The sequence below is a fragment of the Lissotriton vulgaris genome, chromosome 8 (assembly GCF_964263255.1).
Source record: "Lissotriton vulgaris chromosome 8, aLisVul1.2, whole genome shotgun sequence".
NCBI classification, from domain to species: domain Eukaryota; kingdom Metazoa; phylum Chordata; class Amphibia; order Caudata; family Salamandridae; genus Lissotriton; species Lissotriton vulgaris.
Genome location: NC_141696.1, coordinates 642,585,227 through 642,611,179, shown reverse-complemented (window position 1 = coordinate 642,611,179; position 25,953 = coordinate 642,585,227). Strand labels below are relative to the sequence as shown.

At 41.8% G+C, this 25,953-nt stretch overlaps 1 protein-coding gene across 5 annotated transcripts in view; it reads left to right on the top strand.

Moving 5' to 3' along the window:
* The window catches only part of TASL (TLR adaptor interacting with endolysosomal SLC15A4), an 863,480-nt gene that overhangs the window by 805,656 nt on the left and 31,871 nt on the right, over nt 1-25,953 (top strand). For 2 of the 5 annotated variants that reach the window (XM_086934519.1, XM_086934520.1), the window contains exon 3: nt 6,599-6,639. The exons of 2 other annotated variants lie outside the window; for them this stretch is intronic. The gene's annotated coding sequence lies outside the window, so the exon portion shown is untranslated. Of the gene's footprint in view, nt 1-6,598; nt 6,640-7,879; nt 8,895-25,953 lie in introns of those variants that run through there. One more of the 5 variants, XM_086934521.1, reaches the window with a different exon arrangement.

The following is a 25,953-nucleotide window of genomic DNA, read 5'->3' as shown; positions in this document are numbered from 1 at the left end:
AAGGGGTTAATCCAACTGCGTATAAGCACAGTATGTAGCGACAGCCTCCAAGAGGAAGTCATTGTTCTCATCTGAAAACATTTCAGCCATCCAATACAATAGTGAGAATATACATACATGTTCCTCAACAACTGGAGCCTCTATCACCATCAGAGGAAAACTCGGGTCATCTTCAATGTAACTGCGTGCCAAGAAGTCATGCGCTGCTGCAAAAACATTCCAACGTCCCATTATTCCATGTATCGCTGCTAAGGCCATAATCCCACCCCCAGAACAGAGTAAGTCATGAACCACTAAGGGGCTCATCAGCTGGTCATAATCCACGTTGGGAGACACTGTACTGCAGAGACACAAATCCAGGGCCCGGTCGAAATCGCAGCTCAGGCAATGGAGACAGGTTGAAAGCATGTAAAAAAGGAAAATCAAAATGATAATCCATAAGCTGCACTCAATGTAGCCAGAGACATTGCTCCGTAATAACTAAGCATTCGGTTGCGGAGCAGCAACAGCCGGGACATATTGTCGTTTGCTGCAGGATGTGCATCCATATTTAAGTAAACATATTAATAAAAGCACACTGGCAACTAATGCGAGTTTTAAGCGGAATTCACCAAAGATGCTGGAAAACATCGAATGAAAAAATGCAAACAAGACACCAAATATACTTTGAAAAGGAGTCACAAGGCAACTGCTTCTAACTTTAATAAAGTAAGGTAACCCCGAAGTCAAGGACGCATTAAAGATACTCTGAAATAACTCCCCAAAATACAGAGGCACGTCTGTATTTAATAAATCATACACTTCTGTAGCACTTCTGTTTGCTACATGAAGGACAAATGTTTCTCTAGCAGATGTAAGAGCGACTTCTTTTTGAGACAATAGGGCTCTAATAAGGCTCATTATGTTGACTCTTCTTTCAAGGTCATAATCGATGGCCAGATGGAAACATCCAGCTTCCCATGCAGAGGAGTAAACACAACTTTTTGATAGCAAACCATACGCTCAGTTACCGTAATCATGTAAGCGATGCCTGCTAACATTGCACAATAATCTGCATTATTTAAAATGAAATAATTCACGTTTCCAGTAAACTGAACGTTGGTATGACAGCAGGTGTCAGAGTGCCTTTCAAAACTCAGGCCAAATTAGGCGAATCTTGATTACAAGAGCCATGCAATTGTATGTGTCCACAAATTAAGGAGTGATCTGGTGCTATTGTGCAATCCTCGCCATTCACATAGACTTCTTTTCCCTCCCTCAGGCACCTATATGTAAATGATAATAACCAAGCTTCATACAGATAAGCGCTGCCTAAAGATCCATATCTGCCTATAGCATAGTATTTCATGCAAATCTCAAACTTAAACAGGCTAAAAAGTAACGTTATGATACCCTGCATAAGCCACACAGCTGAATCGGATCTCCAATGAGTGACCACTTCTAACCATTCTCATAGCGCCCTGTGCTCTAATTTGACAGTGAGAGAGTGATCGCACCATAGTTTGTACTGCTAATCATTCCCAGCATACGCTACGAATAAGCTTTCACGTTACATGTCGCATCAAAGCTTTTGTGTGATATCATGTGCGGCGCCCCGTACGCAAAGACGCGAATGTTTTTAATTGTTTAAACACATATATTTATGTATTCATTGAACATATTAACAGAAGACATTATCTAGGATAATTATGAAAAAATAAATTTTTAAATTCCAATAATCCTATATTACTTTTAAAAGCAATGACACAAATCGCGGTGAAACGTCATGCGTACTCGCATCATAAGAACACCGTAATCACAGCGTAAGCGTACGCAAAGCCATGTTTCTTTAAAAGAAGAGATTTGATTGGTTCATAACACTTCCTATTACAACCGTTGAAAATTCCGTCCCATTTTAATAATTCTACTTTGACTTTCTAAGAAGAAGGATCTCTTCTGAGAATCTTGTCAAATAGAACAAAGTTTATCATAATAACAGCAATGGACTCATCTTCCAGCCATTCTTCAGAGGAATATTTATTTCCTGAAGAACCTCCAAAAAAGAGGAAAGAATTTGGCAGATTTTTACTTTTCCAGATGTGCAAAAAAAGGTTAATGCTCCAAAAGTAACCTGTAAAATTTTCCAAACTCTTTCAAGGGGTGATCCATCTCAAAAATACTCCTTTGGCACAGCAAATATATAGCGACAAGTGAAGAACTTACACCCCAACAGCTTTGCTCGAGCTGCTGCACCAGCATTTTCAGCAAGCAGTCCATACCCACAAATTCATCCTGATGTTGCTCAAGTTAAAATTCTATACATTTATTGCAATAACATTTTGTGTTATGGGAAACAGTCTATTTACCTGATAAAACGCAGGAAGCAGGAGCATCGCTGTCCTCGGCATTACTTTTTTTTCATTCTTTTGTTCCTGTTGGACACTTCCAAGCCCCCATTAGAGAAAAAAATTGCCCCGGGATTTGGCCCCCCATGGGAGCTAATTAAGAATAAAACGAACTTCTATTTTGTTTTGCTTTTCCACCTCGTACAAGTACAATACGCGTACAACGCGTTTTTTTTATTTAAAAAAAAAAATACTTTTTTGCACCTAAAGATCCATGTGGGACCCCCTGAGCAGGCCTAGAGGGTCAACATGTTTCTACCCTGCCCCCTTTCCTTATTTTTCAACTTTGTTTTACTGTTTTCTTGTGACTACCGAGGCACAAGATGGCTGCCAACACTTCCTGGTTTGGAGTGTTGACAGACAGTTGATATCCAATCAGCATGCAGCTCGTACTAGTAATTGTACGGATTTCGGTACGCGTGCTGTACTTCGTCTCTAGATATTGCTACAATTTTACTTTTGATTTTCTCAGGAACTACTGAACAGATTTACACCATTTAACGAAAAGCACAATCTGCAAACCGAACTCTACCTCTCTGCCAAATTTGGTGTAATTACATTCAGCCATTTGGGCTGTAGCCCTGGCTAAAAGTCCCTATGGAAAATTGCATGGGGAAAACACGTTTTGGGACCCCCCTTTTTTCTCGGCCCCCACTTGATGTATCACCCCCAAACTTTCAGAGAAGGAGCGGAGCGGAGCAGGCAATTTTCTTGGAGAAATTTGCGAAGATTCGTCCACCAGCGCCAAAGTTATTCCAAATAGAATGTTGTGGATTTCCTATATAAACTAGGTCCTAACTATAACTACCTACTGGCGACCGCAAGACACAGGTACAGTTATAATCATATAACATAAACAACAATAATTATACATGTTAAAAATAACCTAAAAATGTTGTTCAAAATTCATCAAAAATAACAAAAACAAAATATCAGTTTCAATTTGATAATACGTTAATACCATTGATCCAAAAAAGGTTCAATCTGAGTCAGGCTGAAATAGATGGGGCATATATACTCTTGTTCTTAATCCGCACACCAGCCATTAAAAAACTTGCAACATAAAATACAGTGCGGGACTACTTAGCAATTGTAAATACAGGAGGGCTGACCTGACCTGTAAAAACCCAGGCTCCCTCAGAATGGGCAGCAAGAACTTCTTCCATGTCCGAGTAGAATTCACAAAACATGTGAAGTCTTAGACACAGTTGGGTGATTTTTACTTTTTTCATTTTGTACAAACGATTATTCCAAAGATATTGTGAGCCATATTATGCAGTTGATCAATGATTTCCTCATGAACATGGCTACATATATATGCACAATTAATTTGATATTTGCCCTTGATAATGGGTGCCCTAGTTGGCTAAGTGCCATATGATTATTTTATTGTGATTGACCTCATTTTCGGAACATATATTTGTATCACTTTAACATGTTCAAATATTGTCCAGCATATGATGCTGCATGTTATGTCCAAAACATGATGCCTAATTGATCTATCAACATATTGTCTGAGTGCACACAACCAATATGTTGACATGTCGTATTGACATTTAGCCAACTACTGTACCAATTACTTAGGGCAAATATCACATTTTCTGTCCATATCTTGGATCTTAATTTCATTTCTTTAAGGTCTTTTTCTTGGTGGCTGTCACTTTTGGTTGGGTTAACTGTCTGCTTTGCTCTGTCATCCTCCCTTTCTTTCTTTTCTTGATGATGATGTGGTTCTTTGTCCTGATTCATCCTTCCAACCCTTCTTCTGCAGAGGAATGTAGGTTGCATTTGTTGGATGATAAGCATGTTCTCTTCGTTTACCTGGACAGGTCCAAAGACTATAGGAATCTAATTCTCTGTTTGTCAAGTGTGGCATTACAGGGAAGGGAAAGAAGGCAACCAAGATCACGTTTTGTCATTGGATCAAAGAGACTATCACCTTGGTATAGACCAGCTCCATTTTTCCTAAACCTGCTGCCCTGCAGGGCCGGTCCATTAGGAGTCTAACTGCTTCTTGTGCTGAAATTCAAGGTGTCCCTTTGGGAGAGATTTGTAGGGCTGAAACTTGGCCTTCAGAGCACACTTTTGCAAAGCATTGCAGGCTGCATGAACTTTTGCATGGACACCAGAATTTCTGCTCTGGTGTATTAGAATCAGTATTAGCTTAATGGTTGACTGATATTTACTGATTGTTATTGCTCATGGGATTCTTGACATTAAATCACTTGGTGGTGCATCATGTCTCCTATCTCCTGATTGTAATTTATCAAAAGACCTATACACTGCTTCCGCACACCTCATATTTAAGGACTGGGTCGAGGACTAGGGATGTAGAGGTAAAGCCTTGATAACTTGCCGGTAATTTTAATTACGCTTAGTCCTACTCGTCCCCGACCCAGTCATTCATAAACAACCAACCCTCCCAGTGGCAGTGGTCTTTAGCTCAGAGGCCTGTTGTTACAGGAAGTATTGTGGAATTGGTTAACTAACCTCATGGTTAAGGACTGGGTCGAGAATGTATAAGACGAAGAGTAATACAGATGATCAGTAAATAATCAGGGCATTATACCAGGCATTCTTAAGAACAATTCAAATTATTTTCTTTAGATATCCCACATCATGCTCTGAGTTTGTTTGATAAATTCTCAGCCTCTTTAACGGAATCTGAACACAGAGGTACTTTGCAAAAGTAGGATTGTCCCTAAGTTCTCTAGGGCGTGCACTGCTATAGTGAAATCGTAAATTTCTGTCTATTTATTAAAAAGACTGGTACAAGGTTTATCATGTTCCACCCTAAATAACAAGTCCGGGAAATGTATTTCATTCTCACTAGATGTTATAGTGAATTACAAGTCCTCTCAATCAGCTTTCTCTTGCCAAAACAGGAATCCAGCGATTCCTTATTGCCCGTCCGTATCATAAATATATTGTTAATGTATTACAACCATTTGCAAACACAGTGACCATAGGGGTTATCATATTATCATAGACAAAACATTCTTCAGACTACACAAGTTAGATAATTGTTGTGTTCGGTGCACACACAGCACTCATTAACCTGTTGGTAAAACCTATTCTCTACCAAGAAAAAAGCCTTGGACAATGTAAATTTGGCTTCTTCTACAACAAACTTGGTGAGCATATGATGGGGATGCAGTCTCTTTGCTAATATAGTATTGATGACATTTAGAGATTGATGCTGAAGGACATTTGTGTAAAGACTAATGATATCAAGAGTCACCAGAACATCTGTCTCTCTCTTCAAATCAAAATCTTCAATTTCACGAATTGCCATCAAACGATCCCTTATGTACCATCTTGTAGAGCTTGAATGGGTTGATACAAGGATGTTTCAATCACTCCACCCAATATGTTTTTTTCAGCTGCTGCTTTTAGCTGCTTTTTCCTTGAACCTGTTCTGTCTGGGGAAACCCCGAAGGGGGATACATTGTATTTTAATGACTGTCTACGATGTTGGCATGTGGAATTTTGTGTTTTTTGTCTGCAGGCATGAGCTTGGATAGGTTGATTTAAGTTTGTTTCAATTTCTCTGCTGAATCTGTTTTTTCATTGCCTCCTTTAGTTGGTTTTCATTGGACTTGCTTTGGATAATCTTGGGCTTTATCAGAATTGTCTGATTGATTTCTTAAGAGGCATGCATATTATGTTTAAGATGGAGTGAATGGCAAAAATCAATTAAGCAATTGTGTATTAGAGTAGTTTGATATGATATATTAGTTCAATATAAAAATGTAACCTATACTTGCTTTTATGTATTACCCCCTCTTAAAGACATAATTGTTTAATTTTAGTAGGTGTTTGCCAGCACTGCCTGTTGGTAGAGTCACCCAGCTGTGCTTAACTGGTTGTGTCACAGAAGGATAATGGTATTGGAAGTAATACCCGTAGTTTAGATGTATTCACTGTGTCATTTTTGGTTGTTTTATTTGTTTTCTCTTTTTAGGTCGAGCCTAGAGAGTGCATGCGCTGTCTGCAAGACATGATATATCTCTTCTTGGGGTTTTGGCACACCCATCAATGGCAATTGGTTATTTTCTGTGCAATTTTCATTTGTCTATTACTACAATGATCCCCCCTTTGTGTGGGCCACCCTTCCCATGGTGAATTTACTAATGGTTCCTTTTAGTTGTCCCACAGGAGGAGGCAGTGCCTGTTTTTTTATGCTGGCCTGTCCCTTCTTGTTTTTTTCGCAGTTGTTCTGTGAACCCGACTGGAAGGTATTGAAGCCATTTACGTAAGCACCAGTTCCAAAGCGGCAGCTAACCGAGCTAACATTTTCCAACGAGAACTTTTGTATTATAATCAGTGTGTTACTGCTCTGTGCACTAATATGAAGCAGTGTTTAATTTCACTTTACAATCTGGCATAAACAATTGGGAGCCCTTCGGTGTATATGCTCAATAATGGAGGCACATCCTTCCTGTTATTTTCTATGTATTGCTGTGGTAGCATGGACCCGACCGTAAGGTATTGGAGCATTTCATTTGATCACCAGTTCTCCAGTTCCAAAGTGGCAGCTCACCTACTAACATTTTCCAATGAGGACATCTGATGCCATTAGGTTTGCTCCTCTGCTCACTTGCTGAAAAACATGACTTCAAAAAAGGGTTACCCTCTCTTTACTCTCCTTTTTTTGATCTGTTCTCCCATGAACTGGATTAAAAAAAGGAAAGAAACAGTTTGGCTGCAAATGCCATCTTTTCATGACATTTTTCTATTCCAAAGTGCAGCCTCAGAACAGAGAGAAAAAAAGAAGATTCAAAATATGAAAAGTGGCCAAATTGCTTTTATTTACAACCCAACAATGTAATGCCACTTTACATAGTTTGCCAGTGAAGCGTTATTTTTGTTTTCTCTTCCTTCTTTAAACAATCAACACTTCTCCTGCTCTGCCTTTGCCCCTCCTCATCTCGCTTTCTTCCTCTTCCACTTATCCTCCCTCTTTCTGACTCTGTCTCGCTCCTCCTCACTTGCTGAAAAATAAGACTTCAACAAACGACTCTTACCCTCTCTTTCCTCTCATATATTAATTTGTTCCCTGTGAAATGGATTCAGAAAAAAAACTTTGGCTGCAAATCCTGTCTTTTTGAGCCATTTTTCTATTCAAAAGTGCAGTTTTGGAATGGAAAGATCCAAACTCATCTTACACCGCCCACCTCCCTAGAGTGTTCACTTCTGCTCTGCCCTCTGGCCGCTGCACCCACCTCCTTCTCTCTTTCTTCCTTTTATTCCCTTGTTTTGTCCATCTCACTCCTCCTCACTTGCTAAAAACCATGACTTCAACGAACAGCTCTTACCCTCTCTTTCTTTTATTTGTTCCACTGTGAAACCGATTTAAAAAAACAAAAACACTTTGGCTCCAAATAGCGTCTTTTTCTGACATTGTTCTATTCCAAAAAGCAGCCTCAGTGCGGAGAGTAAAAAAGGATTCAAAATAGGAAACAAAAAAACAACTAAATAAGGTAATACAGAGTGGTTTTAAACACAACCACACACATTAGAACCACTTTGTAGAGTTTGCCAGTGAAGCGCTACTTTTGTTTTCTCCTCTTTCTTTGAACATTATTTTCCATGGGGGGGATGTGCACCATTCCTAAATATACTACAATACCTGGTTGATGCGTAAAGTGTAACACGTTTAATGTGATCCTTATAAGCGGTTTTCCTTATTTTAGTTAATAAAATGTGCACCGTGACTCAGTGTTCAGGGATGTGGTCTTTTTAAACCATACTACTTACGTTTTGTACGGATATAAGCAATGGGCATTAAAATAGGTCCTTTCCAGCCCTGTAGTCACGTTCTTAACTCTTTAGGCAAAAACACTCAATGATATTTGAATATTAAGTGTAGAAGCATTAAGGTAATAATCTAGTTCCTGCTTACATTTCACATGCTTTACGTAATCTTGTATTCCCTATGAGTGTTTGCTATTTCCAAAATGCTGGTACTAGGCACATTACTTTTGTCTCCCCTCGATCAAAACATATTTCCCATTTTCTGGTTCTCCTGCGCCGCAAGGTCACCCGTATGGCAACAGAACAATGCAAATATCATTACTCCACTGCATAAAAAAAGTAAAAAACATTGTCATTATCAATGCCAAGAGCTCTAACTTTCACAAATGTGAAACCGATTGCATTGCACATGCTTGTTTCATTCCTTATGGCCTTGCGGCAACAATTCGGTCGTTGGTGAGTTTTTCTTCTTTTATTTACTCACATTGCCAAATCTTTGCAGTCTCTCCTTAGTGGTAAGCATATTACAGGCGCCTAACGAGATGGATTGAAGTATGAAAATGTCATTGGAAGCAGTACCTGGAGTTTGGATGCATTACTTTTGTTATCTGGGGGATTTATATTCACCTTCATTTATTATTTTCACTTTACTTTTTCTTTTCTGTTAGGCAGCATCTCATTTATTAGATTGCCCGGTGAGTTTTCTTCCTGTATTTACTCACCTTGCTGAGTCTTGGCAGTCCTTTGCCAGAGGTAAGCATCTTTCAAGTGTTTTCAGTTGTGTTGAAGTCAACCTGATAGGCCGTCGTATGGTTTAAAAATGATGGTTTTGTCTAGTGCGGTTTCGTTTGCAAAGCATTTCGATGGTGCTATAGTAATTAGTGAAAAGTTGGAGCATTATGAGAGTGCGCATCCATACAAGTTTAACACGCTATTTATTATGTTTGTTCAACAACTAAAAGTCTTATTGATAGTTCACTCATAATATAGCTTCTCTGTTTTGATTCAGCTTTATTTTATCAGAGGTAAAAGATTTGTGAATCTGGACTCTTGTTTACTGAATTCGGGGACTGTTTTGTTTGAAGCAGCCATAAGAACACGCCTCAGATTGAGACTGCCAGTACAGGTGACCTTGGGATGGTGTAGATTTATGTCGTATGAGGGCATGGAATAATGGTACATGTGGAATTAAATGTCTGTCATTGATTTAAAACAAGTCTGTTCCCTGATGACTTTGTCAGATGGCTTCTGGAGCGGTGCAACATGTAGGTAAAATTATGAGGTTCTGATAAAAATATTATTGAATATTCCAGGTATATTAATCACTATTTAGGTTGAGTTGTATTTTGAATCATTTCAACCATTGCGTGCGATCTGGAAAATTAAATCATGCCACCTCTTGTATAGTTATCGGAGAGGGGTTGTGTTATATGATCCACACCATAGATCACCCTTTCTTTCTTTCTTTTTTTCCCTGTGCTCACGTTCCTCTTTAATTACAGAATATGTTTGGACTATGGCTCGATGTTGGTTGCCAAATATTTATTGTTTCTGGATTATGCAACATGTTTTGTTGATGTTTTTATGTAAATAATGTTGATGTTGCAAATATTTTTTTTCATTTTGAACGCAGAATTTTGTAACATCTCTAATATAATTAAAATGGTAACAACCTGCTTGATGTTGATTTGTTCTATAGTGATGATGTTGCAAAATGTTTTCTTTTTTTGACTAAGCAACTTGTGGAAAATGGGTTGTGTAATGTTAATTCATGTCATTTGTTTTGGCCTCTGAGTCATTAATTTCCATTGGGATCTCAGAAATGTATCATCTATTTAAAATAACCAATGAATGATAATATGATAAATAATAAGGCCCTATTACGATGTCGATCGGAGTTGCCTCCAACCGACACCATTGCGGATTGAGAACCGACCTACCTCAGGTTGGCGGTTCCAACCGTATTATTTGGATGCAACCACACATGGTACTGTTGCAAACTTGCATTTTTCAAATAGAACCACCCACAGCACAAGCTCACATTGAAAAATTGAAGTTTTTAAACATCCCTGCACTGTGTTCCAGGCACCTCACGGTGCCTGTCACTTGGTGCAGGGATGTTGAGGTGGACACCATAGGTGCCTCCCAAGGCTAAATGCAGAGTGCCAGGGAGGAAGGGGGTCCTGCTAGGGACCCCCCAAAATCAGTTTCTGACAGTCAATCCATGTCGGGGAAGGCCAAAATGGATCGGCTGTCCAAAACCAGCATCATAATCCTGACTGTGTGAAAGCCATCCTTAAGGGATCATGAGGGCTTTCTGACTGGCTGACTGGCACCTTAAGTCTGTAGGACTCGTGTCAGATTTCCCTCACCAGTTTAAACTCCAACCACCGTCATCATAATACGGTGGTCGTAATTTAAACCTACAATGTCAGTTGGAAAGTCTACGGCCAGGGTTCGGAGGCTTTCTGATGGATATTGCCTCTGACCAGGGGCTGGAGGCTTTACGATCGACATTTTGAAGGGTTGGGCTGATGCCTGTAAGAGAGGATATGAGTTCCCTAGAAAGTGTGTTTCCATTGTCAAAATGTGTATTTATTATAAGTCACTGTAATTGGGGCGTGGCTTGGACGGCAATGGGAAGAGTTGCCTGAGTCCAGAGCTCTGCTACACCTCGGGATGAAAAACAGACCTTAAAGCGAGCAGAGCAGTGGAAACTAGAAAACAACCATCGAAATATCAATCGGAAACTACACTGCACTGAAAGAAGTCAACAGAAACGACAAGTAACGACCAAAAATACAGAAAATAAAGCAAGATAACAGGAATGAGAGGACCGACCCTGGCAGGCAAGATGGCCGCGGTGAAATGAGACGAACCTCGAAGCGAAGTGAAGCGGCGCGACGAGCAGTCGCCAAGTGAGAACTCACACCGACGAGGTCAGTGACAAACCTCCCCCAATGCGACCCCCGGCGCAGCCCTTAGAAGCACAACCAAAACCACGCTACTAAGCACCCCCAACATTCCGCCAACAAACGAAAGAGAAACTACCAGCAATCGTGGGGGCAGCCATCTTGCACAAAGGGGCGGGACAAATCACGAAACACAACAGGATAAAAAATAGACTTTATAGCGAGCAGAGCGGGGAAAACTAGGAAACAACCATCGAAATATCAATCGGAAACTGCACTGCACTGTAAGAAGTCATCAGAAGCGACTAGAAACGGCTAAGCACCCCCAAAATCGTGCCAACAAATGAAAGAGAAACTACCAGCATCCACAGGGGCAGCCATTTTGAACAAAGGGGCGGGGCAAAGCATATAACACAACGGAATGAAAAACAGACCTTAAAGCGAGCAGAGCAGGGAAAACTAGGAAACAACCTTTGAAATATCAATCGGAAACTGCACTGCACTGAAAGAAGTCGTCAGAAGTGACTAGAAATGGCTAAGCACCCCCAACATCGCACCAACAAACAAAAGAGAAACTACCAGAACCCACGGGGGCAGCCATCTTGCACAAGGGGGTGGGGCAAAGCACGAAACAGAACGAACTGGTAGACTCAAGAAACAAAGAGCGAGCGCACGCCGACGGTCAAACCAGAGAGCCGAACTCAGGCGGCATAGGAGCCCACACTTAACTAACACGCCTTCAAACGAAAGAGAAACTGCCAACATATACGGGTGCAGATATTGTGCGCAAAAGGGGCAGGATGAGCACAAAAACACAGCAAATAAGTGAGCCAACTTCAAATTCCCCCCAGCGCAGCCCGCGAAGCATAGCCAAAGCCACGCTACATACGAAGCGCTATCAAACAATACGACCACAAACGAAAGAGAGACTATAGGCATCCAAGGGGGCAGCCATCTTGCATCAACGCAACCACTAAAGTAAGTGACACAAACGAAAGAAAAACTCTCCAGTATAACCTCGGGAGAGTCATACAGACCTTGCCAATACAATGTACTTCCACCATCCACTGAACCGAAAACCGACCAATTACTTGGCTTAAAAACAACTAGCTCATACATGCCACCATGTAGCCATAAAAGCATAGACACGTTTGAGACACTCGTCAGACAGGACATCTCGAAAATCAATTTTTCCCAAAAATCCAAACAAAACATCACCATGAAGGATAAAACCACTCTTCAAAGAATTGCCAGTAATAAAACCATCAAATGCGTAAAAGCAGATAAGGGCGGCGCCATCGTCATTCTCAACACCAGCATGTACGATGCCAAAATTATGGAACACATCACTGACCCAACCACCTACATGTTATTGCGGAATAATCCCACTGATCAATACAAACTTGAACTCACAGAATTTGTGACTAAAGCATATGAAGATGGCACCATCGACGATCAAACTAAAAAATATCTCATTGTTGAACATCCCAAAAGTCCGACTATAACCATGCTACCCAAAATTCATAAAGACCCTGTGGACCCCCCGTTTCGACCCATTGTGTCTACGAGAGGGTCTCTTCATGAATCGATTGGCAAATTTCTTGATCGCCACCTACAACCAATCGTAACTGGTCTCAACAGTTACATCAAAGATACCACCAACTTCCTCAAAAAACTGGCAGACATAAACATCGACCCTGAAGAGTCCATCATTTTCTGCATAGCTGACGTTAAAAGCCTTTACACATCCATTCCACATGGCGGTGGAATTGAAGTCATAGAAAAAGCCCTCATGAACAGCAACATAACCCTCCCTTTACAGATCTTCCTGATGGAACTTATGGTATTCACTTTATACCATAGCTACTTCACACACAACCAACAGTGGTACCTTCAGATGTCCGGCATGTCTATGGGCAATTGTGCAGCACCGACCTATGCTAACATCTACATGTCAGAATTTAAATCAAACTACATTTAAGTGGATCCTAAATGGTCAAACAACCTGAAACTTTATGTTTGTTACATTGACGATTTATTCCTAATTTGGAGAGACACTCGAGAGAACCTTGAGTCAGCCTTGTGTGACCTCAACACTAAAGACAATCGAATAACCCTCACATGGAACATAGATGAACATACCATCACCTTCCTAGATGTTGTGATCAAACTCACCGAAAATGGATTGGAAACAGACCTGTTCCGTAAAATCACTGACCGTAACAATACAGTCCACCACACAAGCTTCCACCAGAATTCTCTCAAGAGAAACTTACCCTTCAGCCAGATGCTACGCGTCAAACGAATTGTCTCTAATCCAGAAAAATGTAAAACACAAATGGATGAAATGGCGAATAGGTTCTTACAAAGAGGCTATCCACAAGACATCATCACTGAAGCAACCACCAGAGCAACCATCATCACTCGCCAGGAAGCCTTAACAGGTTCCACCAAAAAAGATGACAAAAGAACTGTATTAGTTTCTAAATATTCTACGTCTAGCAAGACTTACAAAAGCATCATTCTTAAACATTGGCGAATACTGTCGTCCGAACCTGACTTTGGGAACATGTTTGAAAAACCTCCGATTTTCGCCTACACCAGGTCTATAAACTTGAAAGAAATTCTATCTAAATAACCTACAGAACCATCATCTTACACTGGCACACGTCCGTGCCTTAACTGTAACAACTGTAACAATACCATTAAAGGCAACATCATCAACCACCCCATGCGAGGTTTCCAAATAAAATTGAAGGTCAACGCTACATGCGATTCAATGAATCTCATTTACCTCCTCAAATGCCCATGTGGCATGATCTACGTGGGCAAAACTACTCGGAAAATAAAAGTTTGTCTTAACGAACACAAGTCAAATATTCGCACTAAAAACCTAAAATCCTGTCTTGCAACACACTTTAATGACGTTCATCACAATGTAGCACAGATGAAATTCTTGGTCCTTGAAATTGTGAAAAAACAAGAGGGACTTGACAACAACAAAAGACTTTTACAACGAGAGGCTGCCTGGATATATAGACTCCAAGCGATGAAACCGTACGGCCTTAATGACCGTATTGAATTTAGCAGCTTTCTATAAACGCCCGCTGGCATTGATGTTTCACTGTTCCTTTGTACATTCACGCTGTCAGTACACTATATTCTGTGCCTGTACATTTTTCGTACCTTACACACACACTCCCTTCCAACATGGCCACCTCCTCTCTGATCTCCCCAGTCCATCGTTTGAAGGAACCGTCAGCGGCACAGCATCTGCAGGACTGCAGGGCTGCAGGAAGAGTGCATCGGTGTGCGGTAGAGGCAGTGAGGAATTGAAAAGTGGGGAAACTGGTGGTGTGACTAGGTTCGCTGAAAGCGGCGGAAGCGGCGGAGTCAGGATGGCGGCGTGGTATTTGAAGGCAGTGGCAGTAAGGAGACAGAGGCTGCTGTACACGCCTGAGAACTGTAAATGGTGGACCTGGAGGAAGGGGGCGTAAGTAACCAGCAGTGGGACAAACCGCTGTAGAGGAGCTTGAAAGCAGTGAGGCAGGTGGAGGTTTTGGATACGGGGACGGCCGAGTGGGGTCACATCCTTGGTTTAACCTTGACTCTAATGAAAAGCTGAGTTAGTGATTTAGGCTTGGTAGGCAGTGGCAATAGGTACTCAGTGCTGCTAGGTGTCGATATACCTCCCAAAATGGCCAGTGGAGGGAAAACCAAAGTGGTTAATGAAGCTGTGACTAGGGCGGCTTTTGTTGGACTCAATGCAAAGGGGGCACTGGAAGGAGCAGAAGAGTGCACTGAGAGTTTGTTGCAAGGGACAGGGGGGTAAAAAAATACCCCAGCTATTCTTATCAACAATCAAAAAAAAGCAACCAACTCTGCAAGTGTCTAAGGCTGCAATAGAAGAAATAGAAGTAGATAATGAGATTGTAGAGCAGAAACTAGTGGAAAAGGAAGCCAAGCAGCGACAAGGAAAGACCAAACAAAGAGGCATAGACACTGGCCTAGATTCAGGAGAATTACTGGCAGTGACAGAGCTAAGGTTGATGACAACGGAGCCTCAAGAGGAGAATAGACCACTAGAAGCTGAGACTGGACTATATGCTGAAGCTACTAGGAGGGAGAGTGACTCAGGAGAGATCATTCGGATTTATCAGATGATAATGATTGTAAATTAGGACTTAAATCTGCTTTTTTGGAGGGATCAGTAATGAGCTCTCACAGTGACTTAAATAGTAAACATTTTGAAGATGAAAATTTGGAAGTAACGATGGTGCATAAACAGGGGTCCAATAAGGAGTGGGAGTGGCCAGAAGCAGCTTAGAACTTGTTTACCTATTTTTAATGTTTTTTTTATTTTAACCTTTACCAAAGGATTACAAAGTCAATTAATTCTTCACCAGACATCGTCCCCCCACCTCCCACCCCGGGTCCAAAAATTTTAACAATACTAATTATATTTACAAGCAGTGGAAAACAGTCAATTAATAATAAAAATATATTTTACATTCTTTAGACAGAGAAAAACATCCTATTTTAGAAAAGAGCAGAAGCTGGATTAACAGGAAAACAAACAGAGACAGGGAGTAGAGGGGGCAGAGGGGGTAGAGGATGGGCACCAAAGGGGGGTAAGGAGAGGAGAGGGCAAGCCCAAGAAGGAAGGCGGTGGACGGGAAATGGGGAAGAGGAAGCGTAAAGAGGGAGTCATAATATCATAATATCATAACATAATAGTGGCACAGTACATTTACTGTAATTCCTGAGTATTCAGGGTATTGAGCGATCTGGCCGGGAGGTCCCAGACCACTAGTCCGTTTTTTTTTGCACATTTTTGCATAAATTGCCTTCTCTAGTTTATAGGTGGCCAGCAGTCTAGCTTGCCATTTGCCAAAAGAAGGAGGGTTCAGATCTTTCCAATACGTAGCAATACATATCCGGAGGAAGGTCCTTGCAGCAATCAGTAATGCAGCCCCTTTCTTAAGATTAATCGAATCATATAGTCCTAACATGATAATGGTTGGTGTGAGTTGGATATCTAATAGAAGAACTCTGCTTAGAAACCGTTTTACTTCTTTGAATAATGTCTCTAGCTTTGGGCATGTAACAAACATGTGCACGGAATCCGTACTATCTTCCGCACAGCGCAGGCAAGTAGTTCCACAGCCCGTAGCACATTTAGCAATCCTGCTAGGAGTTATATATAAAAAATAACCTGTTTTATAGAATTATGCTTGCAATTTAGGTGATAGCAGCTATGTTTGCGCGAGGCCCAAAGCTTCACAGAAGGTATTAGGTGGGACATTTAGTTTCAGCTGCCATTTCGCATCGATTTTGTTTAATTCATCGGGTAGTCGTTCATTTAGCATGTAATATATGCTTCCTATCCTTGGTGAATTAGAACCAAGCAATTTATCTAATAGGTCTATCCTTGTGAACCCTGCTGATCCCCCGGTTTTATTTGTTAGATATCTGGCAATGGCTTGATACTGAAATATCTGGTTGTTGTTCAATTTATAGCGGGTTTTCAGATCTTCAAATGGTCGAATACTATCAGTGGTAATCAAATCTCCTAGTCTAAAAATGCCAGCCAGATACCACTGTTGAACGTATGCATTTTTAAAGATTAATGGTAGATTATCAATATTTCTGATAGGGGTATAATAGTTTAATTTAGCCAGTCCAAGCGATTTGTGAATGTTAAAAAAACCTGATAAGCACTAATCAATGTTTAAAATCTAGCTCGATTGTAGTAGCTAAGTTCCAGCTGACGCAAGAGGCAGCCCCTAACACTTTCCCCTAAGAGTAAAAAGTAAGGAGAAGGCAGTCCTGATGAGCTTAGGATACAATCATCGTGCAATAGTTTGGAGCTGTATTGCAGAGCAGCAGCCCAATAATATAATTTTAAATTGGGAAGAGCCTACCCTCCTCTGTCTCTGGGTAGAGAAAGAAGATTGAAAGCCCTTCTCTGCTGTGAGTAGGCCCAAATGAACTGAGAAAAAATTTGTTCAGAAATTCGGAGCATGTGGTTGTTAAAATCTAGCGGGATTGTCTGAAAAAACTAAAGTAACTTGGGAAAACGTTAAATCTCCCTACTATTGTGAGATGTAAGTTATTCATTTTTCAGAGTGACTTCTTCATTTCAGCTGCCAGCGGGGTCAGATTTTCTTTAACTAATAAGTCTAAATTGGAGACTATCTTGACCCCTAAATATTTTGTTTTCTTGGTGACTCTGTCATCTGCCCAAATTATTTTCTCATTTATAACAAACCTCGTTTTTGTTTTATTAAGGGTATATCCTGAAATAATTTCAAATTCTTTGGCTTCTTGCTCCAGGGCCTTTATATCCGATTTAGATTCAGATGTTATTATGGCTAAGTCATCGGCATAGGCCATGATCTTTGTGTCAATACGAAACCTGCTCATTGGTGAAATTACGAAGTTTAGTTCAATTCTTTTAATCAAAGGGTTGATGTAAAGGGCAAAAAGTAGAGGGGAGCAGGGGCACCCCTTACTCGTTCCTCGTGATATCTTTATTTTCTCTGACAGGTGTTCATTAATTAATATTCTAGCTGTAGGGTTTTGATATAGTGCCTGTAGTGCCTGAACTTTCCTGGGACTGAAGCTAATCCGCCGCATGACAGCCCACAGAAATTGCCAGGAGACCTGATCAAACGCTTTTTCAGCGTCCAGAAGGATTAATGAGATTGAGTCTCCTGTCACTTTTGCGGCATCGAATAGAGTAATGGTCCGGCGGACATGATCGGCATTGCCCTTTTTCGGGATAAACCCATGTTGCCAGCTAGAGACTAGTGGTTCGATGTTTGAGGATAATCTAGAGGCAATAACTGTGGAGAAAATTTTAGAGTGGGTATTAATTAACCTTATGGGTCTGTATGATTACATCGCATGGGGTGATTTATCTTTTTTAGGAAATATTACAATTTTAGCAGATGACCAAGAGTTCAGTGGTGAGGCCCCGTCAAAGATAGAGCTTACTACGTCAGTGAAAAGGTCTTTTATTTGTTGTGAGAAAACTTTATAAAATTCAACCAGAATGCTATCCATGCCAGAAGCTTTACCATCTGGGAGACTAGCTAATGCAGCTGAGATCTCCTCCCAAACTGGAGGAATGTACATTATATCATGTTTGTCAGTATTAAGTTTAGCTATTGGTTTTGTCTCTAAATAATCACTAATCCTGATTTCTCTACATTCAATAGACCTTACCATCTCTTCAAGGTATAGTTTCTCGTAAAATTTCCTGAAAGCCTCCTCTATTTTTTGGGGGTCGGTGGTTATCCCCTCAGTGTCTGTTTGAATTGAGGAGATGGTGTCTAGTAGAGATGGCTAACTAGTGACCGATACGTTCACTCGATACATTGAGTTTTTCTCTCGACGATGCCCATTAGGCAGCTATTTTCTCTGCTAAGACAGTCCCTATCTCCGATTTAGTGACTGATACCATTGTCTGTGCCTCTTCTATTCCTGTTCTTGCCTGAACCGTCTGTATTAGTTTTTTTTTGGCATCTATCATTTGCTTTAGTAAAAGATTAACTTGTATTTTCTCCTTCCTGATTGAGAAACTGAGTGTCTCCCCCCCCTTATGCCTGCCTTTAGAGTATCCCAGACCACCATTGTTGATGCTGTCTTGACATTTATGTTCATGAACTCCCATACCGAGCCCGTCATATATTCTCGATAGTTATTGTCATAAAACAGTGCCTTCCCAAATGTCCAGTTTGAGCTTGGCCCGTGATCGACCCAGCCCTCTAGATTTAAAATGAGAGAGTTATGATCCGACAGTAGTCGGGGGCCGTATCAATGCGACAATCATGAGTTAGTGAAGATGAGACAAAAAAATAGTCAAGCCTTGCCAGCGATATATGAGGGGCTGAAAAAAAGTGAAACCATTTTGATCAGGTTTCAGGTGGGCCCAAACATCTTTTAAGCCTTGGGTGTTTATCAAGTTGAGCACTGCCCGGAAAACTGTAGATTTCCTTCCTCTGTAGCTCCAGGATTTATCAGACTCCCAGGTACTAGGCAGATTTAAATTTAGGTCGCCACATAAGATTACCGGGAGCGGCCAATGTGCTAGTTCTTCATTTATGCAATTAATTGCACCTGGGTCATCTAAATTACTTGTATAATAGAACAAATTGTAAAAGCAAGATTAGAAGGAAGAGAGCACCTTACAATCACCCATCTCCCTACTGAGTCAGATTTTACCTGATTCACTACTAGAGGTAATGTTTTCCGGACCAAGATCCCAACTCCCTCCACCCCCAAAGCGCCTTGTGAGGTTACCCCAACAATTTTAAATCCTAAGGAATTCAGCAAGGATTTCTGGCCCCCTTCGATGTGGGTCTTTTGGAGACATACTATGTCCGCCCCCCATTAATCATAGTGCCTTAGTGATTTTGTCTCTTCAGAGGATCGTTCAGGCCACAAATATTTATCGAAACAAATCTAAGTTTGTTTGGTGTATACATTATCTTATTTTAAATATAACCTGCTGTCAGGGACCATAGCCCATTTCTACTGTTTGTTTCTATTTCCTCGGGTAAAGAGCAAAAAGTTTTTTTTAGTTGTTTCTCCCTCTGATTGACCCATACATAATTGGCTCCCCCCTTATCCCCGACCCCCTCCCCCTACCCAACCCCCCAGCCCCCTTCGGCCCCACACCCTCCCCCCCATGTCCTGCTCTTCTGCCAATCACTGAGAGTGTTATTTTTCCTAGGGTGTTAAACCACCATTTTTAAGCAAAACCGACATTTTAACTTTTGGCCCCAATGCATTTGTTACGGACCCCTCTTCCCTCCCTCCACCACCCCAAGAATTAGCAGTCCGGGAAACCCTGAGCGATGGTGATCAAATGTGAGTCCCCAGCCGCCGGCCCACTCAGTATTTTATCCGCTGGTCAGCGAGATTAGGATAGTCTGACCTCCCAATGAAGTGAAAAAAATGAAAATAATCTTAAAAAAGGAAAAATGAAAGGAAGAAAACAAAAAAGTGTTTAGTTAGAGAAAACAGTTAAGACCCCCATCGCATTAAATTTGAGTAGTCCATATCAGGAGGGGAACATCCTTCACAACGCGAATGTTACACCGCAGTTCCCTTACGACGCAACTTTTACAACGCAAGTTGTAACAATGAATTTTGCTGGGGGGCGCTCCAGGATAGAAAATAGTTTAATTTACTATCCAGCTCCTTCCCTACTATCCACGGGGACTGGAGTTGGAATAGTAAATTAAACTAGTCACTATCCAGCCCCCAACAACACAAGTCTTGGTAACGACTTGCGTTGTAAAACATGCGTCGTAAAGTACTGCGATGTAAAACATCGCGTTGTAACGACATCCATCCATATCAGGAGCTTTAGCTTCATGCCTCATTATTTTTTCCCCTTCCCGCAATATCTTCTAGGTTCTCTCCAGCTTTAATTTCAGATAGGAAAACCTGAGTCGATTCTTCATGTATTACTTTCAATCTTGCTGTGTTCATTATAAATACTTGAGCCCCTTGTTGCTGTAGGGGAGTTATCATTTGGCGCAGTCGCCATCTGCGCTCAACTGTTGCATGGCAGAAGTCTGGCTTGGAGAAAAATTTTATTCCGTCTACTTCTTTTTGGGAGTTGGGCCTGGCCCGGTCATATACCAGTTGTCTCACAAGAAAATTCCCCCAAAAAACTAAATATACCCTAGGTTTCCCATTTCCAAAGTTATTGCCATCTTGTCTCTGTTTCAGATTAAAAGGGAAGCGATGTGCCCTTTGGACCTCCTGGTACCAGTTCCAGTTAGTTTGTGATGGGAAGGCGGCCCGGAGTAGTTTGATGCTGTATCCTCTGGGGTCCTCACCCTCCACACCTTCCGGTATCCCCAACAACCTCTGGTTGTTTCTCTGTAGCCTTCTTGTTCCTCTAATTTAGACATTAAGTCAGTGAGGCAGGCCTCGTGGGAAGCTCCTTGTTCCTTTACTTGAGATACTTCTGTTTCAAGGGTCTCCATCCGTACTTCGACCATTGATACCCGATCGCCAATATCAATGCAAATCCTATCTAATCTCCTGATGCCGCCATGAAGTTTTTTTGGACGCTCTCTTGGAGGCAAGACTGTCTGGTAAAGTGTCTTCCTGGGACTGTTTGATGGAATAGAGAATAAAGGTCAAGGAGGGCTCCATCAGGTTTTCAACGATTAGCTGCGGGCTTGCTTCATGTTGAAGAGTAGAGGCCCCCTCAGGCAGTTGCCCATATGAATCAGAATAGTCCCACTTCAGTTGGCTATGTCTTTTACTCCTTGCCTTTTTTTGGGGATGATTCTAGATGTGGGGTTGGATTCTTTTTCTTCAGACTTGCTGCTTTCTGTTGAACTGAGGGACTCATTTCCTGTTCCAGACATGGATCCATCTGAGCCAGAGAAGAAATTCTCAACCACTAGGTCTGGGGTCTGTGGATCTGACGGTCTAATGCTCGGATACTCAGCCCCTCTTTCCTCAGCCCCTCTTTCCCCCCGGGGAGTCTTTTCTGCACCTTCATAGTCAAGGGCAGCCATGGCAGTGGCAGTGTCTTGGGCACAGGTAGTAGGTTCCTGAGCCAGCTCTGTCTCACTCGCAATGGCCCCTTCACCAGAATCATCCATGGCTACCTGTGAGATTGGGTCATTCAGTTGTGTGGCCCCTAGCTCTAGATTCAGTCGGCCAGGTTGCTTTGGGTTATCTGAGTTACCCCCAGCAGGTGACCTTAAGTCAGTAGAGGTGGAGGTGGAGGTGGTGGTAGAGGTAGGTATAGACGGCAGCTTGAGGACAGTAAAGTGTTTGGCGATAGATGGGGTGCCCCCAGCACCTCCCGCTGCATTCTCTTTTACCAAGTTTGCTCCTCCTGGCCTCCCCATGTTTTTTTACTGGTCCCTGCATTCCTTTCACCTTTGGGAGGAGGGGCCATTTTTTCTGCAGTTTTCTCCATTTTGTCCTTCTCTGTCTCCTCTTGGGTTACTGCTGCCTTCAGTTTGTAGGTCTTTTGTCCATGGGTAGTCATCCTGCGCTCTCTCCCGCGGTTCTTCCAACACGATACCTCGGGCACCTCCTCACCGGCACTGCCACCGCTGCCTAGCAGCTTACGGCACTCTCGGGTCCAATCAGCAATAATAGCAGCCGTCCGACCCTTGTTTGCAACAGGTCTCACGCTGGGTGTCCGGAGCTCGAATTCGGACGCCGTCGAGACCGCTGCAGACATCTGCCAGGAGTGAGTCCATTCCAGGTCAGGTCAGCTAGCCGATCGCTGATTGCTGGCAGTCAGAGCTCCTGCACGTGGAGTGTGGTGTGGCGGCTGGGAGGAAGAGTGCTCACACTAGCGCCATCTGCTGCCGCACTAGCGCCAGCAGCTTAGAACTTGAGGAGGGATTTCACCTCCTCAGTTGAGACGACCTCTGAAGCTCTTAAATCTGATGATGAAACAGTAGAAAAGCCAGACTATGAGATTTCTTTGGAGTTAATTTATCAATGTATCTCAGATCATAGGGTTGAGATACGTACAGAGAATACAAAAACTCATACGTCATGTCGCAAACTTCAAAATACAGTCAGATGGATTGCAAAAACGTGTAAAGAGTTTACTAAGAGGTTGAATGAGGCAGAGGCAAGAATCTTTACACTAGAGGATGAAATGGTGGCACAGAAGGTGGTCACAAAAGTTATATGTCTGCATAGAGATGACATAAACTCTAAGCTTGTGGACTTGGAGATAGACTTCGGAGGAATAATCTCAGAATTGTAGGGGTACCTGAGGGGATTGAGGGGCAGGATCTCAGCAAATCTGTGGTAGAGTTATTCACAGAGGATTTTTCCGAATTGACAGGGTGGAATTGGGCTAATGAAGTGCAAAGGGCACACATGTTCCCATTCAAATAGCGGGCGGCAAAAGCTGGACAATCAGACTTAAGACCACAGGCAATTTTGATTTGTCTGAACAATTTTTGGGTGCTTCAGTCTATATACGATCTTGCACGGCCTGATAGAAAGAGGGTGGGGAAGGGTAGACAATTGTTTCTTTTAAGTCCCGACCATTGTCATTAAACGGTAGAGAAAAGGTGGCAGCTACGTCAGTTGATCACTCCCTTTCAGGGAAAGGGGGAACAAGCCTTTTTGTTGAATCCTGCCACACTTTAAGTAATCTCTAAGGGTCAAACACGCTTCTTTATTTCAGAGGTGCAAGTGAAAGAGTAGTTGTTGTCTATTTAAGTGGACCTTTGGCTATATATTGAGGGTTTTGTTTATATTCTGGCTTTGAAGTTATGATGCATGGCGGACATATGAAGATGTATTAGATTGTGGTATTATAGGTTAAGGAAGTAACTTATGTCTCCGTGTAATATAGTAAATGTTTAGTTATGACTATAAGTAAGCCAGGAAAATGTGGGAAGGATGGGGTAACACAGCGTCGTTAAATCACTATCCATCACAAGGGCCACGGGCCCTATTGCCTACATAAAGGGGAACGGGAGGAGGGGGAGTGGGGTTGCTGGGACACAAGGGTGGCATTGAGTGAGGGGTGTGGGTGTGGGAATGGGGATGGGGTCGGGAGGAAGGGAATGGGGGAGGTAAACATTCAATCCATGATGATAAAAACAGGACATTTTTTAGTTGCTTTATTGATGGTAACGTTATGGTGTATATACTGGCAGGTTACCTTATAAGATATGGCAGATATAATGAGGGATGGTGGGCTACGGGTGTGTTCAGTTAATGTTTGTTGTCTGAATAATAATAGTAAAAGACAAAGTATTGCAGCTGATTTGCGGTTAATGATACCTGATATTGGATGTACAAAGGAAACACATATACCCTGGGGTAGACGTATGGTGAAGAAAGAGTTGGTATTTAGTCTTGTAGTATCATCCCAGCAGTCTGTTATGAACAGGGGTGTGGCAATAATGGTTAGACACAGACGAGGTATGATTGGAAAGGCCAAGGCAGATAACCTTGGGAGGTGGGCTATTGCAGAATGTGTTATAGATGGGGTGAAGGTTGTCATAAGTACGGTCTATGGCTCAAACTTTGATGAAGCAAAAACAATAGCAGGATTGAATGTTGAGCTAGTGGTGTAGGTCACTCCATTGAATTTATGTGGAGATTTTAATATACATGTGGAAGGGCAAGAATGGGATTATAGTAAGAAAAAGTATGTTGGTAGGAAACCTAAGGTTTTTAAAGCATTATGGCAGCTTATCTTTGATCATGGATTGGTTTATGCGTGGTCTACCCTAAATGGTATGGATCCGGGATATAATTTGTATTCGCATCCACACCATAAGCTAGTAAGACTCGATTATGTTTTTATGTCAAGACAATATATGGTAGGAGCAAAAATGCAGATATGGCCCAGGATTATGGCGGATCATGGCCCGTTGTTATTAGATGTAAAGATAGGTGTTCAAAAGAGGGCGAGAAGACCTTCTACGTTTAATAGGAAGATCTTGCTGAATAGTTTTTATGTAGAGCCTATGAAAGTTTGGTGTTTTTAGAAATTAATAGGGGTTCAACTTCAACAGCTAAGATGTGTGATGAAATGAAGGCCAGATTGCAAGGAAAGGCAATTAGCTATGGATGGGGCAAGAGGAAGCAACACCAGGGTATTATGCGAGGGCTTCTGGATGATCTCAGAAGGACGGAACAGGAACTTGTTCAGGAAATAAGGAAGAGGGTTGAGATAAGGGAATACAACCAAAGATAGCCTGCTGTAAGGCCAAAATTAACCAGGTCTGGAGTAAGGATATTACCTACCAATATAAGACATATAAAGAGGAAAGATATGAATTTGGCGAAACCACAGGGCAATGTCTGGCACCAAGATTGCGGGTTAAACACTCTCTACAGAAGATAAATGCAATAAGGGATTCAGCTGGAAATATGGCAGAAAGTATGGAAGGTATATTAGAAATATTTCATGCATTTTATAAAGAAATATATTCTCATGAGGAAAGAATGAGCAAGATATATAGGCTTTCTTACAGAAAGTAGATTTATCAAAACTAGGGCTAGAGAAACAGAAAGCACTTGACATGTAGATAACAATGGAACAGCTAGAGGAGGCAGTGGGTTCACTGGCTCGAGGGAAATTGGCAAGACCAGATAAATTGCCTCTTGAGGTATATCAAGTGTTATTTCCGGTGTTAAAGAAAGATATGTTGGCTGTCATGCAAGAGGCACAGGCCGGGAAAGCACCGCCATCATCGGGTGAAGAAAATATAGTGGTATTTTAAAAGAAGGACAAACCACCAGAATTGCCAGGGTCTTATAGGCCCATCTCTTTGCTGAACTCGGATGGCAAAATGTATGCTAATATTTTAGCTACTAGGCTTGTGAGGGTGATTACCCTGTTGGTTTATATACATCAGCATGGGTTTATACCCACCAGGAGCACGGTCAATCACATTAATAGAGTAGTAGCCTTGATAGACTATGCAAATGTTCAACAAGCGAAGCTAGGGTTGATATTCCTTGACGCTGAGAATGCGTTTGACCATGTCTCCTGGTTGCTTTTGTGGGCAGTTTTATATAGGTTGGGGTTTGGCCCACGATACAGTCGAGCTATTCAAACTATGTATATATCACCCAAGGCAAGAATATGTGTAATTGGTAAAGAATTGGAGTTGGTGTTTATAACTAGGGGAACAAGGCAGGGATGTCCGTGCTCCCCATTGTTATTTGCACTATCTATTAATCCGTTTTTATGTATGCTTGAAATTAGTAATAGGATCAGGTCTGTGACCTGCGGACAATACTCAGTTTGAGCATTAGCTAATGTAGATAATATTGCGGTGGTGACATCGGACCCACTGCAAACAATTGCAGAGATAGAAAGGCTGGGCCAAGGATTTGGGGAAGTGTCTGGATACAAATTGAAT